Source organism: Adiantum capillus-veneris, chromosome 2, assembly GCF_014529385.1.
Source record: "Adiantum capillus-veneris isolate H3 chromosome 2, ASM1452938v2, whole genome shotgun sequence".
Classification (NCBI taxonomy): Eukaryota; Viridiplantae; Streptophyta; class Polypodiopsida; order Polypodiales; family Pteridaceae; genus Adiantum; species Adiantum capillus-veneris.
Window position 1 is genome coordinate 50,421,193 of NC_140932.1, and position 18,720 is coordinate 50,439,912.

At 45.7% G+C, this 18,720-nt stretch overlaps 1 protein-coding gene across 1 annotated transcript in view; it reads right to left on the bottom strand.

Annotated features, from left to right (window-relative positions):
- The window catches only part of GSH2 (glutathione synthetase 2), a 92,425-nt gene extending 75,068 nt beyond the window's left edge, over nt 1-17,357 (bottom strand). Inside the window, exon 1 of the mRNA XM_086485338.1 lies at nt 17,123-17,357. The gene's annotated coding sequence lies outside the window, so the exon portion shown is untranslated. The remainder of the gene's footprint in view (nt 1-17,122) is intronic.
- Between the last annotated feature and the right edge of the window lie 1,363 nt (nt 17,358-18,720).

An 18,720-nucleotide genomic window follows, 5' to 3' on the forward strand; every position in this document is an offset into this window, starting at 1 on the left:
GTAGTTGTCTAGGGGAGGATGGTTTGACCCCCAGTTTTTTCTTGGAGTACTGGGACTTGCTTGGTTAAGATCTGTGCAGCGCATTTCAATATGTTTTGCACGCTGGCAAGATGCCTAACAGCATGAGTGAGGGTTTGATCTACTTGATTCCCAAGGAGGGTGGCTCTTTGGATGAGATTCGGCAATGGTGATCCATTACCATCCTCAACTCATCCTACAAAATTCTAGCAAAGGGTCTGAGTTTGAGGATCCAGCCACTTCTAGAGAGCATCATTCATGGGACTCAGATAGGTTTTGTCAAGGAGAGTATCCTTGACAACATCTTCACTTTTTGGGAAGCATCGACCCTTGCGCGTCTCCGAGGAGAGGATTTGGTGATACTCCTTTTCGACTTTGAGAAGGCTAACAACAGAGTTGGCTCGGACTTCATGGAGGGCACTCTACGCAGGATGGGTTTCACAGATGCTTGGATCAGAGGTGTCAGCTCTTTACAGGCAAGCGCACAGTCAAGTGCTCTTGGCAGGGGGACGAGGGGAGCGCTTGCTGCTCACGCGTTCGGTCAGACAAGGCTGCCCTCTTGCCCCCTTCCTCTTTTTGTTCTATGTTGAGGCGATGAGCAAATTCTTGACTTCCCAACAGGTTGGCCTGCGTGGTCTTGAGCTACCTATTTGGGCAGAGGAGCTTCTTGATGCTGAGTTTGCCGACGACTCAGCCTTATACTTGGAGGACCATGAGGCCAATTTGCACAGGTGTGAGCAGGCTCTCAAGGTGTTTTGTTGTGCATCAGGCGCACTGATCAACTGGAGAAAGACAGTTGCTTTTTGGGTTGGCAATGCTCTTACACCTGCTTGGTTGCCAGGTGAGGGTTTCAGATGGATTCCCCCAGGGACTGCAGTTCGCTACTTGGGTTGTCAGGTTGGCATGGACTTGTCTCCCGAGCAGCAAACTGCCCCCCTCCTCTTGTCCATTAGGAGGAAGTTGCTACATTGGAGCTCGGCACGGCTCTCTTTGGCAAGCAGAGTTGTAGTGGCCAACCAAGTGTTGTTGGGTACTATGTGGTACATTACATCTTCTTGGATTTTCTCGAGCTCCTACATCAGCCAATTAGAGAGGCTGATCAGGAATTTTCTTTGGTCAAGGCGCGACACTCAGCTAGCCCAGGCCAAAGTAGCCTGGCAGGTCATCACTCTACCATGTTCTCGAGGGGGGGGATCATAGACCCAGCACAGCAGAGCAGAGCCCTTCTTGGGAAGTTTGTGGTCAGAGGATTGCTTCCAAGGGAGGAGCCCTAGAAGGAGTTGTTGCTTCGGCGTCTTAGAGCTCGAGTGCCTCATGAAGGAAGCCCTTGGTTCCCGTCCACCAGGTGGATCTTTATAGAGATGCGCAGAGTTGGTCTAAGCAGGAGACTGGAGGATCCATTTGTTCCGAGCCTGCTTCGTTCTTGAGAGCAGCTGCGGAGTGGCCTCGACCAGCACCAGCCCACTTGCACGAAGGAGCGCTTAAGACAGCCCCTCGTTTGAAACCCCATGGTTAGCACTCAAAGAGGACACTTGGTTGGTAGTAGGCCTCATGTTTCTTGGGGTCCAGCACACACTCTAGGCGACTGGCTTCAGTTCTCAGGTTTGCCAAAGGAGATACAGAGCATCCAGTTGCAGGGCATGCGAGGGGTGCAGAGTATGTGCCAAGACATCACAGTCTTTTCCAGCAGAGTGGCTCACTCTTCTAGAAACTGCAGCTCTGTTAGGTGCAACGGAATGAATGTTGTATTTTCTCAAGATTAGTGATCTTTATTGCTCAAGGTTCCTTTTAGTTCTTAGGGAAAGAGAGAGCTTTCCGTCTTGTAGAGTGTTGTGGTCACGAACAAAGTGAGTGGATATTGTGTGTGCAAGTGAATGAGACTGAGAGAAGGAGAGAGAAGAGATACGACACCCGAGAGGTTGTAAAACCCTCCTCCGAAGGCCCCACTCTCGTCGACGAGAGTGGTCTACTTTGATTGCACAAGGTGTACAATGCGAATGCAAAGGACTGATGCAACTTGGACTATGCCGATGACGACGACGGTGGTGACAACGACGACTCGATGGCTGAAATCTGTAGTCTTCTATCTGCTGTTTTTCGGGACTGTTTCGGTGGCTGAAAATGACTGTTTTGGCTGCATTATTATGGCTGAAAATGGGGGAACATCTGCAACCAACTTGGGGCTGATCTGCTACTGTGTCTAAGGCTGAAAACTGTGTGTATCTGCTGCGGATTAAGGCTGAAAACAAAAACGCTGATGGTTCCTGCTGCTAGCCAAAAACGCTGGGCTGATCTGACTCTGTAATCCAAAAACGCTGATTGGGCTGTTTTGGGAAAACGCTAGGGAAGCTTGATGAATCTGCTGGCGATGGCGGGGATCTGCAAACGCTAGGGGCTGAAGATGGATGGCGATGGCTTGCTGTGGAAGGGGTGAGGATGCAAAAACGCTAGGGGGTCATGAGGGTATGGCGAGGTTGGGAGTCCAAAACGCCAAGGTGCTGAGGTACTGTTGAGAAGTTGCATGTTGAGCGGGAAGCTCCTGCTGCCTCTTCTGCCAGAAAGTGCTAACTTGGGTTTGCTTATATATTAACTTAGCAAAATTGCCCTACCTACTTTTGTTGGAAAGTCACTTAAAAATAATAAGTGAAAATACCAAAAAATAGGAAAATAGGCTAAATGCATTGGAAAATTCCCCTAACTGATGCTAATGGATTCTGATGGGAATTCCGATGATCATGTTGTGTGCAACAGGAGGATATGCATCTATGCTAAGTGACTCGGCATGCACGGTCTACGAATAGACTCACAAAAGTTCCAAATCACTGCTAATCTAGACTTGACTGAACTGACAGAAACCCTGCTATGGTGTAGCTTGTCCACGGACACATAGGGTTGGGATGTGTCACGTGACATCCCCTCCTTTTCAAAGTGAGGTACTGGTACCGAACTGTATGGCGTCGAGGGAGATCGCCAACAGCATCCGGAATCCTAGAAGGGAGTCTTCGTCGGCCCACTCTGATGTGTGGGTCGTGCGGTACTTGAACTTCATAAAGGTTTGCAACGCTTGCTTCTTTGCGCAGCGCCGAAAGCGACACAAAGTCGTTTGAATCTCCTTTCTTATGTCAACTTCGTCTAGAGTCCTGCTTCTTTCGTCTTCAAGAATCTCCATGGCTGAAAATTCCTAAAACCATCTCCAACACAAAACCATGAACATACCCATTCCATGTAAAGTGAAGGAAAAAAATATTGTCTTCTCTAAAAACTGTGCATGCAATGTAGATGAACAAATAGACGGAGTGACAACCCGTTCATCGAACACATGGAAACAATGATGTCGAATCTTTTCTGTTTGATCGAAATCAATCAACTGTGGCAAATCACAATGGAAATGTCCATGCGTGGTGCTCATACTTCCATGTGCTCTTTCGGAAACTGTGTCATGCCAAGGAAGAGACATGGAATGTGACTTCCTTACATACAAACTTTTCAGCTTTTCATAAACAATTCGCATACATTCGTGCTCATCCATGAGAGAAACGTGCTCAACATACGGTATGTCATGCCTAGAAAAAGGGATCACATAACGATGCTGACTAAAATACAGGAAACCTTCACGAATGAAACACTCGAACAATGCGTGCGTCTCAATCATGCGAACACTAATACTTCCTGTGAGGGTTCTTTGGACCAAGGCTCGAGAGCCAAGATCGGTTCTTTGGGATCTATCGAATCTTCTGGTGGGGGATCTGTGGACCTCGACTTGAAAGCCAAGATCGATTCTTGGTGATTGATCGAATCTACAACGAGGTTAGCGTCGCTAGAAAAAGCATCAACTAACACATCATTCTTGTGAACAATCACATCTTCTTCATGCAATTCATCATGCTTGTGAGAAATCACATCTTGATCATGCAAATCATCATGCTTGTCATTGTCATTCAAATCATTATGCAAATCATTGGCATCCAAATCATCATGCTTCTCATTGTCATTCAAATCATCATGCTTCTCATTGTCAATCAAATCATCATCATGCTTCACACAAATCATGCAAATCCTGTGTGTCATGCTTTGGAGAAGAAGAGACTGCGAGAGTCTTCTTTTCCCGAATCTCTTGCATCGGTGTCGACACTTGAGAAAAGAGTCGCAACATCTCTTGCACTCGTGCTTTGGTCTCGCGATAAAATTCTACTTCTATTTCTTTGTTCTCTGCTTGTCTGCGTTCCCTTTCTGCTTTTCTTTCTTTGAATTCACAATCCAATTTGGCTTGTCATTCTTTGGCTTCCAAGCGTGCTTGCTCACGCTCACGCGCTATGGCTGCCATTCTTACGGCATTTCTTGCTTTGCGTTGTAAATTCTGTTCCATAATCAACAATTCGAACTCCTCCATTGGAGTTAGTGCAATCAATGTCGTAGATGGGGAAGGGTCAGAAAAACCTCCTGGTTGGGAAAATTCTTCTTCGTCTCTCTCATGCTCATCACCTCCAAGCGAAGTATCCATTCCGCTTCGAGTGATGATCATTCTGAAGTCGTGGGTTCTTGTAGGTTCTTGTGGTCTGGATTCTTAAGTTCACGAGGAACTTGGGTTCTTGAGGGTCTTGGGTTCTGAAGTTCACGAGGAACTTGGGTTCTTGGGGGTCTTGGGTTCTTGAGGTTCTTGAGGTCCTTGATTCGTGAGAATCTTGGGTTCTTGAGGTTCTTGATTCTTGAGGGTCTTGGGTTCTTGGGGTTCTTGAGGTTTTCTTTCGCATGCAAATCGCGTTGGAGAAGGATCTTCTCTTCACCCAAGTTCTACTCTTTTCTGCGGGCGCACCCCTTGGCGGCCTTGCGCTCACACCAAGGTTGTTTTTTTCCCACCTCACGTCGATTGGCCGGCCGCTAAGTGCACGGTCCGCTCTCAATGAGTGAAAAGAGATACAAGGGGAGGCTAGACAAGCCCTTCCTTCTTGGGATTCCTGTCACTCTTCAACAAAACACGATTAGGAATCGCCACGCCCAAGTAAACTTGGGTTCGTGCGATCACAAGCAAAAAAAATTCTTGTGGTTCTTTCCTTGAGTAATGCAGAACACTTCCAAAGCTCTGATACCAATGTTAGGTGCAGCGGAATGAATGTTGTATTTTCTCAAGATTAGTGATCTTTATTGCTCAAGGTTCCTTTTAGTTCTTAGGGAAAGAGAGAGCTTTCCGTCTTGTAGAGTGCTGTGGTCACGAACAAAGTGAGTGGATATTGTGCGTGCAAGTGAATGAGACTGAGAGAAGGAGAGAGAAGAGATACGACACCCGAGAGGTTGTAAAACCCTCCTCCGAAGACCCCACTCTCGTCGGCGAGAGTGGTCTACTTTGATTGCACAAAGGTGTACAATGCAAATGCAATGGACTGATGCAACTTGGACTATGCCGATGACGACGACAGTGGTGACGACGAAGACTCGATGGCTGAAATCTGTAGTCTTCTATCTGCTGTTTTTCGGGACTGTTTCGGTGGCTGAAAAGACTGTTTTGGCTGCATTATTATGGCTGAAAATGGGGGAACATCTGCAACCAACTTGGGGCTGATCTGCTATTGTGTCTCAGGCTGAAAACTGTGTGTATCTGCTGCGGATTAAGGCTGAAAACAAAAACGCTGATGGTTCATGCTGCTAGCCAAAAACGCTGGGCTGATCTGACTCTGTAATCCAAAAACGCTGATTGGGCTGTTTTGGGAAAACGCTAGGGAAGCTTGATGAATCTGCTGGCGATGGCAGGGATCTGCAAACGCTAGGGGCTGAAGATGGATGGCGATGGCCTGCTGTGGAAGGGATCGCCAAGGATGGGGTCAGGATGCAAAAACGCTAGGGGGTCATGAGGGTATGGCGAGGTTGGGAGTCCAAAACGCCAAGGTGCTGAGGTACTGCTGAGAAGTTGCCTGTTGAGCGGGAAGCTCCTGCTGCCTCTTCTGCCAGAAAGTGCTAACTTGGGTTTGCTTATATATTAACTTAGCAAAATTGCCCTACCTACTTTTGTTGGAAAGTCACTTAAAAATAATAAGTGTAAATACCAATAAATAGGAAAATAGGCTAAATGCACTGGAAAATTCCCCTAACTGATGCTAATGGATTCTTATGGGAATTCCGATGATCATGTTGTGTGCAACCGGAGGATATGCATCTATGCTAAAAGACTCGGCATGCACGGTCTACGAATAGACTCACAAAAGTGCCAGATCACTGCTAATCTAGACTCGACTGAACTGACGGGAACCCTGCTATGGTGTAGCTTGTCCACGGACACATAGGGTTGGGATGTGTCACGTGACAAGCTCCCAGATGGATGGGGACCTTCACGCGACTAGAGGTCCTCATTGCAGTTCGCGCTTGCTCAGAGATCGTACCCTCCATGTTCTTCGAGATCCACGGCGAGGGTCGACTGTACAAAGTCCCAGTTGAGGCTCCACAAGTTGCAGAGTGTTGTTTTCAGAGGATATGAATAGTGGGCATCTGTGGGAGGAGTTGTGTCATGGATCCTGATCCAACAGCTCTTGAGACAGGCCATTGGAGGCTTTGGGCTTGGGAGATCTGCCCTTTGGCACGAGTGCAGTGGGATCCTGGGATTGTTTTTGGAGAGACCCTTTCTCTTCAAGCGACTACCCAGGGATCCCTTTCGTTCAGTACACTGTTCGAATGGGGCGTCATATACTGGTAGCACGGAGAGAAGGTGGGGGGGGGGGGGGGGGGGGGGGGGGGGGGGGGGGGGGGGGGGGGGGGATGTCAAGCGCACACCACACGTGCGCTACATGGACATGCTTCTACTTGTTAGATTTTTGTCATCACCAGATGCTTCGCACCTGTAGATGCTTCGCACCCTGTCTACATGCTCCTCACTTTCACGTGCACTGGCCCTTGGTTGTGGGTTGGCCACCCGTACACCTGCTGCACAGGGATCTCGCGCACACTTAGGGTTGTTTCAACACATTGCCCACTTAGACCTGTTTTGATCACTTCACATTCCCCCATTTATATTGGGGGGTCATTTATTAGGTAGGGTGATTTACTAGGTATTTGCCAGACCTACCCCTATTCTCCTATATATAGGAGCAGGGGCGCCCTCTTTTCCATTGTCTCATCCTTGTACATGATTCGCCATCTGGAGTATATTGGCTTGCCATCCTCTCTCTCTCTCTCTCTCGTGCTATTGTCTCTTTATCTCTCTCACCTTCCGCTGCACACTTTGACACTGCTACAGTATAGCATGAGTCTTAGCTTAGGACCTAACCTGGCACCTTTGTGAGCCTCTAGCAAGACATGCATGCCCAAGCCAATCGTAGTTGCATACCCTCTCTTGCACAGTACCGCATTTTAGCACTTAGGCAATTTACCACGTGTGAACCATCTCTATCATGGCACTTTTTTATTAAGTGACTTTTAGCATTTTCAAATGGAATTGTGGGCTGGCTTTGGAACTGTTCGACCCAGCCTTTGGAGGCTATAGAGGCAGCCTATGGGCAGCGCTAGAGACCAGAAGAGGCAGCAGAAAAAGAAGTTCAGCGTTTGCGGAGACAGAGCAGCCAGCATTTCAGCCTCCTCTCCATCAGCGTTTTCAACTTTAGCACCAGCATTTTCAGTCCAGAACAGCCAACGTTTTCAGCCCATGATCGCATCAAATTTCAGCCCCTAGCCTCGTCATGGTAGTAGATTCTAGCCATCGACACAGCTAGCATTTTCGGCATTCAGACATAGCCTCGTGGTCGTCGTTGTCGTTGTCGTCCTCCTCGTCGACACAATACCTCAATATCTAGCATCCCTTGTGTTTGGCTTGGCTCTTTCCTAGCTCAACATAGGGATCTTCAGTACCCATTATTACCCGCAGTACCCCTCAGTACCCTCAGTATTCTCAGTACCCGTAGTACCTTTGTTTGACAACATTCTGGTGTCGTATTCTTCTCTCTCTATCTCTCAGTCTCAGGACCTTCATTCACACTGTTCACCACTTTGTTTGTATCCATTGCACTCTCTCACTAAAGGAAAGGAAGGCTCTCCCTTCCGTAAGTAAAAGGAACCCTTGAGCACAGTTCGAAGCACTCATCTTGAGCAAAGTTCAACATTCACTTCCACTGCACCTTACACTGGTATCAGAGCTTTGGCAGTGTTCTGCATCACTCAAGGAAAGAACCACATAATTTTTTTTTGCTTGTTGCGGTCGCACGTAACCCAAGTTCTCTTGGGCGTGTCGATTCCTGATCGTGTTTTTGAAGAGTGACAGGAAACCCAAGAAAGAAGGACTTGTCCAACCTCCCCTTGTGCCTCTTTTCACTCATTGAGAGCGGACTATGCACTTAGCAGCCGGCCAATCAACGTGAGGTGGGAAAAAGCAACCTTGGTGTGAGCGCAAGGCCGCCAAGGGGTGCGCCCGTGGGAAAGAGCAGAACTCGGGTGAAGAGAAGATCCTTCTCTAACACAGATTGCAAGCGAAAGAAGAACCTCAAGACTCAAGAACCTCAAGACCCGCAAGAATCTCAAGAACTCAAGAACCCCAAGAACCAAGACCCCCAAGAACCCATGTTCCTTGTGAACTTAAGAACCCAAGACCACAAGAACCCACGACTTCAATGGATGGTCATCACTCGAAGCGGAATGGATACTTCGCTTGGAGGTGATGAGCATGAGAGAGGCAAAGAAGAATTTTCCCCACCAGGAGGTTTTTCCGACCCTTCCCATTCCCCATCTACGCCAAGGATTGCACTAACTCCTATGGAGGAGTTGAAGCAGTTGTTTATGGAAAGGAAGTTAGAACGAGAAGAAAGAAAGCAGAAAGAAGGGCAGCCATAGATCGTGATTACAAAGAAAGAATGGCAGCCATAGAGCATGAGCACAAGCAAGCACCCTTGGAAGCCAAAGCAAGAGAAGCAGCATTTGATCGCGAGAACAAAGCAAGAAAAGCAATGAACGACCGACACATGAAAGAGATGTTGCTACTCTTTTCTCAAGTGCAGGCATAGATGCAAGAGATTCGGGAAAAGGAGACTCTCTCCGTCTTCCCAAGCATGACACACATGATTTGCATGATTATGATAAGCATGATGATTTGAATGACAATGATAAGCATGATGAATTGCATGATAATGACAAGCATGATGATTTTCATGAAGATGATGTGAATGTTCACAAGGATGATGTGTTAGTTGATACTTTCACTAATGAAGCTAACCTCATTGCAGAGACAATCAATCACGAAGCACCGATCTTGGCTCTCGAGTCGAGGTCCAAAGAACCCCCTCAGGAAGAACTGATCTTGGCTCTCGAGCCTAGGTCCAAAGAACCCCCTCAGGAAGAACCGATCTTTGCTCTCGAGCCTAGGTCCACAGAACCCCCCCAGGAAGTATTATGTGTTCGCATGATTAGTCAGCACGCATTGTTCGAGTGTTTCATTCGTGATGATTTCCTGTATTTTAGTCACCGTCCTTATGTGATCCCTTTTCCTAGGCATGCAATATTGTACGTTGAGCACGATTCGCTCGTCAATGAGCACGGATGTATGCAAAACTTTCATAAAAAGATGAAATGTTTGCATTCAATGAAGTCACATTCCATGTCTCTTCCTTGGCATGACACATTCATAAAACGAGCACAAGAAAGTATGAGCACCAAGAATGGGCATTTCCGTTGTGAATTGCCACAGTTGATTGATTTAGATCAAAAAGACAAGATTCGATCTCATTGTTTGCGTGTGTGTGGTGAACGGTTTGGCACTTCGTCTATTTGTTCATCTACATTGCATGCACAGTCTTTGAGGAAGACGAGATTTTTTCCAGTCACTTTGCATGGAATAGGTATGTTCATGTTTTTGTGTTAGACGTGGTTTCAGGAATTTTCAGCCTTGGAGATTCTTGAAGAAGATGGACTTACGTCCATAGACAAAGTGGGAGCATTGAAGCAGTCTCCGATGACTTTGTAACTTTCTACGCGGCCCAAAGAAGCAAGCGTTGCAGACCTTTATGAAGTTCAAGTATCGCACGACCCACACCGCAGAGAGGACTGGCGAAGAGTCCTTTCGAGGATTCAGGATGTTGTTGACGATCTTCCTCGACGCCATACAGTTCGATACCAGTACCTCACTTTGAAAAGGAGGGGATGTCACGTGACACATCCAACCCTATGTGTCCGTGGACAAGCTACAGCATGACCGGGGTGCAGTTCAGTCAAGTCAATCCAGAATAGGAAGTGTTCTGGTACTTTCGTGAGTCTGTTCGCAAACCGTGCATGTCCAGACACTTAGAATAGATGCATATTCTCTGGTTGCACACAACATGATCATCAGAACCCATCAGGAGCATTTTTACACTGCATAGACCTATTTTTGACATTTTTCACTTGTTATTTTTAAGTGACTTTTGTTGGAAACTAGGTAGGGCAAGTTTGCTAAGTTTGTATATATAGAAACCTAGCGCTAGTAATTTCTGGCAGAAGAGACAGCAGGAGCACCTTGCTCAACAGGCAACTTCTCAACAAGACCAACCCCCGCGACAACTCTGGCGTTTTCTCTCACCAGAAGGCCTAGCGTTTTTGCACCAGATCAGCCAGCGTTTTTGCACTTGCAGATTCCCGGCAACAGTAGAAGCAGATCAGCCCTAGCGTTGGCAGATTTCCCTGAAACAGCAGATCAGCCCTAGCGTTAGCAGTTCCATTAGCAAGGACAGATTTCAACCCCTAGCGTTTTTGGTTTGCAGATCGACGCAGCATTTTTGCAGACCTTCGCGACAAGGACAAGTAGACAAACGTTTTGAGTTTTCAGCGGTCAGATACCGTAGAAAAAGTCCCGAACCTCGCAGATCTCACCTTCCCGCAACAATTCCTTGCCGCACGGTCAGATCCCATTAAGGTTGCAGATTCAGCCCAAAAAACACAGATTTCAGCGTCTGCGTTTTCAGTGCGTCGTCGTCGCATCGTTGTCATCGACATCGTCACCGACATAGAGTCAGAATTCAGCAAATAAGATTTGCAGATTTCAGCCATTAGCATTTTCAGATTTCAGCCCGTCTCTCATCATCGACATCGTCGGCAAGTCCAAAGCATTGTAGAGATTTGTGCAATCAATAGTAGACCGCTCTCGCCATAGAGAGTGGGGCCTTCGGAGGAGGGTTTGACAATATTCTGGTGTCGGATTCTTCTCTCTCTATCTCTCAGTCTCAGCACCTTCATTCACAGTGTTCACCACTTGTTTGTATCCATTGCACTCTCTCACTAAAGGAACAAAAGGCTCTCCCTTCCGTAAGTAAAAGGAACCCTTGAGCACAGTTCGGAGCACTCATCTTGAGCAAAGTTCAACATTCACTTCCGCTGCGCCTTACAACTGTCTCCTTGCAAAAACGCTAGGGCTTTTGCTGGTTCTGCTGTCGCCGGTTGTCTTGCAAATGCAAAACGCTAGGCTGATCTGTTGTTCTACTATCGCCGGGAATCTGCAAGTGCAAAAACGCTAGCTTGTTGCAGATGGTGCAAAACGCTAGTCTTGGTGGGGGTTCTGCTGAGAAGGTGTGTGTTGAGCAAGGTGCTCCTGCTGCCTCTTCTGCCAGAATGTGCTAGCGCTACGTTTGCTTATATAGTTGATTTGCTAATTTGCCCTACCTAGTTCTCAACAAAAGTCACTTAAAAATAATAAGTGAAAAATGTCAAAAATAGGGAAAAAAGGTCTATGCACTGCAAAAATGCTCTTGATAGGTTTTGATAAAAATCTGATGGTCATGCTATGTGCAACCATAGGATATGCATCGAATCTAAGTGTTTGGACATGCACGGTCTGCGAACAGACTCACAAAAGTGCCAGATCACCTCCTATTCTAATTGAACTCAACCCATGTCATGAAGTAGCTTGTCCACGTACACATAGGGTTAGATGTGCACGTGACATCAGAGTGGTGGAAACTATAGCCATTATAATGACGCCACAAGGTCCAATAAGCCCAATATCTGTCCCACATAAAGAAGACTGCAAATCCTTGTAAGGAAGGCGGAAAAATGCCAAAAGCCCAAAATCATTCAAGGAAGAGCATTGAGGGGAAACCGAGCCACATACAAGCCAATAAACATCGAAGAAAAGCTCTAGTGATGAAGCAATCACAGAAGTTAGAACATGTGACTAACAGTCTCCTCTGAAGTCGAGCAGCGGACACACCATGAAGAGCAGATAAGACGTGCACCGAGAAAAGTGCCCATCAAGAGAACTCCAAGCAAGCATCTCCAGAGAAAGAAACACTCCTTCAAAGGCAAGTGGCTCTTCCAAAGGGCAAAGAGAGGCTTCCTCCACCAAGTATCAGACTTGTGCATGGACATTAAAATGGTCAACAAGCCAAGGCCGCGGTAGAAGAAAAGCATAAACTTTACTGGCAGAAACCGCCTCAAAAGACATTCCCCAAAAATTCCAACAAGACATGCTGTTAACAAACTTGGACACCCCAAGTCAAGTTTCTAACGCAACACAACAAAGATTCACTTTAAAACAATTCACAAAAGACGACACAGCTCCGTGTGGTTCCGTGCCTAGAGGTATTGGCCCCAAAGATTGGCGCCCCTTTCGGTATTTCTTTTTATATAAATCTTAGTGCAAAGTACAACTCCCGCGGGTGCTCGCTCTCAAACTCTGCGTCCAGATGCTCTGCAGAGTGAGCCCCCTTCGGTTCATTATAAAGGTTACAAGGGATGCTAAAAGCAGAGCCCCAAAAGCTTTCAAAATCAAAAGCAACTTGATCTAAAAGCTGCCATCAAAAATCAGCTAGCAAAAAGCGGAATTCCGTACTGCTGCCACGTCAACTTGTTAGCGTGAACTGCGGATTTCCGTACAACTGTTGTGTCACCCTGTCTGTACAGTCGCCGCCACGTCATCAGGTTGTGTGTGTATCCGGGGGCCTGCCATGTCACCAGTTTGTGACATACCCCCCTCTTGAAAGAATTATAATCGCCCTCGATTACGCCTGCAGAAACAGACAGAAGCCATAAACTATCTTAGTAGACACTGACTGTTAGTACCAATGCAGTAGACACGACACATCTAGCACTTGTACAAATCGATAGTCACATCACCGGACATCACTTGACATCACATGACAAATCACATTCAAATTCATTCCAAATCTCAGACCATAATTAATCGGCAACATATTTAGTAATCGCATCTAGATCCAATAGAGACCTCACAGATGCCCGATTAACTAATCCTTATTGCAATCATGTCTATAGAGATTTATGAGACCGAAATGTTACAGCCATTTCGTCTTTCAGTTCCTACACTCAAACAAGTCAAGTAGAAATCAATCAGTTTCATTTTCGGGAATTCCAGTTCATAAAGTCATACAGCAGAATATTGTCAACCCAACAATATCCCTGAAATCCAATGGGACATCAATGACTCTATATCAAAATCGGGGTAATCTGTTGACAAAAGAGCGGAGTGACTCCCCTCTTGTGCAAGCCCACTGTACTAGATTCACCCATGCTGAAATCGGGGTTCTATCGGAGTAAACTATGCTAAACCGAATGCTTCAGGTAAAGTTCCAAAATCTGAGGAGTATCTGCTAGGTCCTCCTCCTCCATCCACCTCGCATCCAATGCGGGATAGTTCTTGAATTCAACCAAGAACCACCTAATCACTTTACCTTTTATCTTTCTTTTCTTGTGTGCCAAAATCTATTCTGGAACGAGTATCTCCTCGTTTTCCTCCACTTCGGACTGCTCATCAGGCTCCCCATCATCGGGCACATCGCCTTTAAAAGGCTTCAATAGACTCACATGAAATACATTGTGAATCTTCTAAGTATCGGGCAGCTTCAGTCTAAAGGAGATATCATTTATCTTTTCGTTTATCTGGAAAGAGCCATAATACCTCATGCCAAGCTTTGGAAAAAGCTGCTCCTTTCCTTTTCATTTTCTTAGGCGTGCCTTCTCAAAACGTAAGAGCACCCAATCCTCCTTTACTTCCAAATCGCGACGATGTCGATCTGCTGCCTTCTTATGTCTTTCTTGAGATTCCTCTAAAGCCTCTCAGACCTTGGCAAAAGCAGTGTCCAAGTCTCTCGTGTACTGGTTGGCTTCAAAAATCTTACCTTGAGTCTGGGGAATGTTTTGATTTACCCGTTGATTCCCTTTTACCTTTCTTTCATTGTACCCAGGGACCTGCGGGTAACGTCTTCCGCTTCCCTGTCCATTGGCACGTCAGAGTCAAATCATTGAAACCCTAAGACGCACTATCACCTGAGTCCTCTTTCTCTGGAATCCTTTGATGAACTTGCATCTGGTTTCCTTAGTTCGTAGGAACCCTCTGATTCGCCAAAATCTTGTGATGAGTTATCATGTGATTCCCTTGATTCATTCTCTTCACTTAAAGACTCTTGCCTTTTTGATACTATCCTACCCGTCACATAAGTCAATGAGCCGGCATGCATTCCAAATCTGTTAGGTGCAGCGGAATGAATGTTGTATTTTCTCAAGATTAGTGATCTTTATTGCTCAAGGTTCCTTTTAGTTCTTAGGGAAAAAGAGAGCTTTCCGTCTTGTAGAGATGCTGTGGTCACGAACAAAGTGAGTGGATATTGTGCGTGCCAGTGAATGAGACTGAGAGAAGGAGAGAGAAGAGATACGACACCCGAGAGGTTGTAAAACCCTCCTCCGAAGGCCCCACTCTCGTCGGCGAGAGTGGTCTACTTTGATTGCACAAAGGTGTACAATGCGAATGCAATGGACAGATGCAAGTTGGACTATGCCGATGACGACGACGGTGATGACGACGACAACTTGATGGTTGAAATCTGAGATCTTCTAACTGCTGAATTTCGGGACTGTTTCGGTGGCTGAAAATGACTGTTTTGGCTGCGTTTTTATGGCTAAAAATGGGGATCATCTGCAACCGACTGGGGGCTGATCTACTACTGTGTCATAGGCTAAAACCTGCGTGGATCTGATGTAGTTGAAGGCTGAAAACAAAAATGCTGGCTAGTTCTGCCTCTTGCCAAAAACGCTGGCCTGTTGGAGACAAAAACGCTGATGGGCTGAATTAGCAAAAACGCTAATGCTGATGAATTCTGGCGATGGATCCACAATCTACTAACGCTAGGGTGTTGAGGGTGAGGACTGCCAGTGAAGAAAAACGCCAGGGATGGAGTTTTACTGCTGGGAACAAAAAGCGCTAGAGGTCTTTGGGGGGTACTACTGAGAAGTTGCCTGTTGAGCGGGAAGCTCCTGTTGCCTCTTCTGCCAGAAAGTGCTAACTTGGGTTTGCTTATATATTATCTTAGCAAAACTGCCCTACCTACTTTTGTTGGAAAGTCACTTAAAAATAATGAGTGAAAATAACCAATAAATAGGAAAATAGGCTAAATGCACTGGAAAACTCCCCTAACTGATGCTAATGGATTCTGATGGGAATTCTGATGATCACGTTGTGTGCAACCGGAGGATATGTATCTATGCTAAGTGACTGGGCATGCACGGTCCACGAATAGACTCACAAAAGTGCCAGATCACTGCTAATCTAAACTGACTGAACTGACGAGAACCCTGCTATGGTGTAGCAGGGTTGGGATATGTCACGTGACAAAACCGTTGCTTAGTCGTGTCCCATGGAGTTAGACTTCTCTTTAGCAAATCATAGCAAAACCGCTCAATCTGGTCTTTCAAAAGAATTTTCTAGAAGGACACCAAAATCTCTAGCAATAGTCATCCAACGTATCTTTTTCAATCATTTTCAAGTGATGCCAAGGCATGATGTGCATATCCATCGTTCTTTTCAAGTAAGATGCCGCCTTTCGCTCCCTGGAATGTTCTGAGAACCACGCTCCAAAGAAGGCGACGTCAAACTATTGTTCAATCCAAGGGCTCGATGGGTGTCCTGGCCTGACTCCCTTCCTTGAACTCCGTGGTTTTCTTGTTGATCTGGTCATTGTCAAAAGAGGCAACCTCTCCTTCTTTAAACAGCTAGATTGCCTTCTATGCCTTCTAGACTTTGTTTTAAAAATCGTCTTCAAAAGAATCTTGTCTTAGATGCTTAGAAATTGAAGAAGCTTCTTAGCACCCTCGAACGCTTCAAATGGCGTCTTTCCTGTGTGTCGTTGTAGGCAAACTCCACCAAGGGAAAAAATCAGTGGATGGTTCCTCAAGGCATTATGCATCCTTAAAGAAGTGAGTGGATGTACGTGAGAAAGCAACAATTGACGCGCTTGTTGTACTATTGTAGAGGGCTGAGCAGGAGCAGCAAAAACGTGCCGATAATGTGAGATCATAGCATCAACAAGTTCCTGCCTGGATGATGTCCAAGCACCTGAAGAAAGCAAGACTCGCTTAATGTCCTGGGAGACTCTCATATGATGCAGATGCTTGAAAAATTGTTTTGAAGCGCAGCCTTTATCCACAAAAGCTCGTTGTCAAGCACGTCTTTGCCATTTATCCAGTTCCGCTTGTCATTATATTCCATACATACACGAGCTTCACACAACTCCTTCATTTCAAGATCTGACAAAGGCCACGAGTCAACCAATACTTGCAACCGGTGACAAACCTGTTTTGTAGCATCAACTTCTCCCCGAGTGTGATGCATGTAATGCTTCCCATAACTTGAATAGCACATTGCACCCGCATAACAAACCGATACCATGCAACATCAATATCAAGATACAGGTGGACAAGCAAGGGGAAAAGTCGAAAAATCATATCTCGAAACGCCTCATGAGTAAGATAAGCATTGTCGACATCAATAGACGCTTTCAAGAAAGAGGTCGATCATTGTTGATATCACACACACCAACGCTACACATTGAGAATAACTCACCTGTGCACACACGGAGAGATGGCTGGACAACGCGAATGACTACAGCACGAGCAATCACTCTCCACAAACTCTCTCTCTCTCTCTCTCTCTCTCTCTCTCTCTCTCTCTCTCTCTCTCTGAGTAGCAATTTTCATGAAGGAAAAAGAAAGGTTAGCATCCAAGCAAGACTTCATAGTGAATACTTGAGAATGCTGCACACACCAGCTCTCGGGGAGGAGAGAGCACCTTGTAAGCAAGATTTCATAATGAATCCAAGCAAGACTTCATAGTGAATCCTTGAAAATGCTGCAGACACAGCTTTTGGGGAGGAGAGAGCACCTTGTAATCTCAAATGTCTCCTTTTGACGTTCTTCTACTGCCTCTAAGAGCTGAGTCGCGCGTCAAAGAGCGAGTGGGGGGTATGGGGTTATTGAGCAGAAGCTGTGGTGGATTTCTGCAATGCAGCTTTCGATGAAGGAGAGAAGAGCGGCCGTTTTCAAGTTTTTGATTGGTCAAAAACTTAGTATGCCTACACAATCTACTCTTTTCATTTCAAGGTGCTAGCACAACCCTCGGAGGGGTTCAAAAATCAAGAAAATGTCCCCTCCTGTCCTAGGCTAAGCTCCAGCCTCCATGCTCTTGTGGCTCTGCATTACTTTTCTCTCTTAAATCTCTACTTTTGTTGGCCACGCACTGTCCCCTAAGCTTGCCAGTGTGGCAGAAGTAGAAGCCTCCAAAAAATTATCTGAGATTAATCTCTAACTATCAAATTGTCAATCCAGAATTTATTTCTATGTAATTTTGAAAAATATAGCCATGTGGCACCCGAGTGAGTAGGGTGAGCAAGGGGAAAGATGCACACAAGTCACACTTGCATGTGTAGAAAGGAAGAAGAGAGAAACACGAGGAAACCTTGTCACGGAAATAAAGGCTTTTTGATTGGGCAAACTTTGTCTGCAAATGAGGAGAGGTCATTTCCTGTTTCATAGCTTAATACCTTGCTTTTTCATCGTGCTACTAGAGCCACAATAGCGCTTCTACAATTCTAGAGCAGGTTTTAAGTTCTTGCTTCCCCCCACTGCCCCCATAGACCCCTAGCACGACCCGGGTCTTATGCAGCACAAAAGTATCTATACAGTATAAAGTCAAATGCATTATTACTACCATAAACGAAAGAGTATTGACCTAACAAGAAAGACATGCGGTTTAATATGTTTCTAATTCACAACATGTGTCTTTGTGAAACTACCAACAAAAGGAGCCGTTAACCTTTTTATACAACAAAAACTTTGGAGAAATGTTGAAAACCTATAATATCATGCATAGGACACTTAATTGCCATATTAAAGCATGGCCATTGGATGGCACATTTTCTCTCAAAAATTTAGGAGAAATGGAAGCCATGACGTGCCTGATAGTCATGGGCGTAATCCATCATTCAAAAAAGTCAAGGAAATCAACAACCACAGTTATGTTTACACAACAAGTCTTGGCATGAGGCACAATTGCATCTCATTATAAACTTGCACGTCTATTCTATCTGCAATGAAGTGATGTTCTCACTTTTGTCATATACATTTGAAGACATCCAACGCTCTCACTATATGTGAGGAAGTAGGGCCAAGAAGGGTTTATATGCATTGTCACACCTTGTAGTTTAAGAGAGGGAGTGATACTTGATGTTAATGGAGAGAGAGGCCATCACCAACTTGTTGGCCCTTGGTTTTATCTTATTGTTCAATATTATCCATGTGTGTTGCTGTATTTTTTTTTTTTAGCACCACTCTTTGAGTTTGGAAGTAAGAATTGTCTTCAATATGAATGGTGCACTAGTGTAGATGGTGTAACCCCCTCTCTCTCTCTCTCTCTCTCTCTCTCTCTCTCTCTCTCTCTCTCTCTCTCTCTCTCCACATATGTTGTGGTCTCTTCTCTTCCAG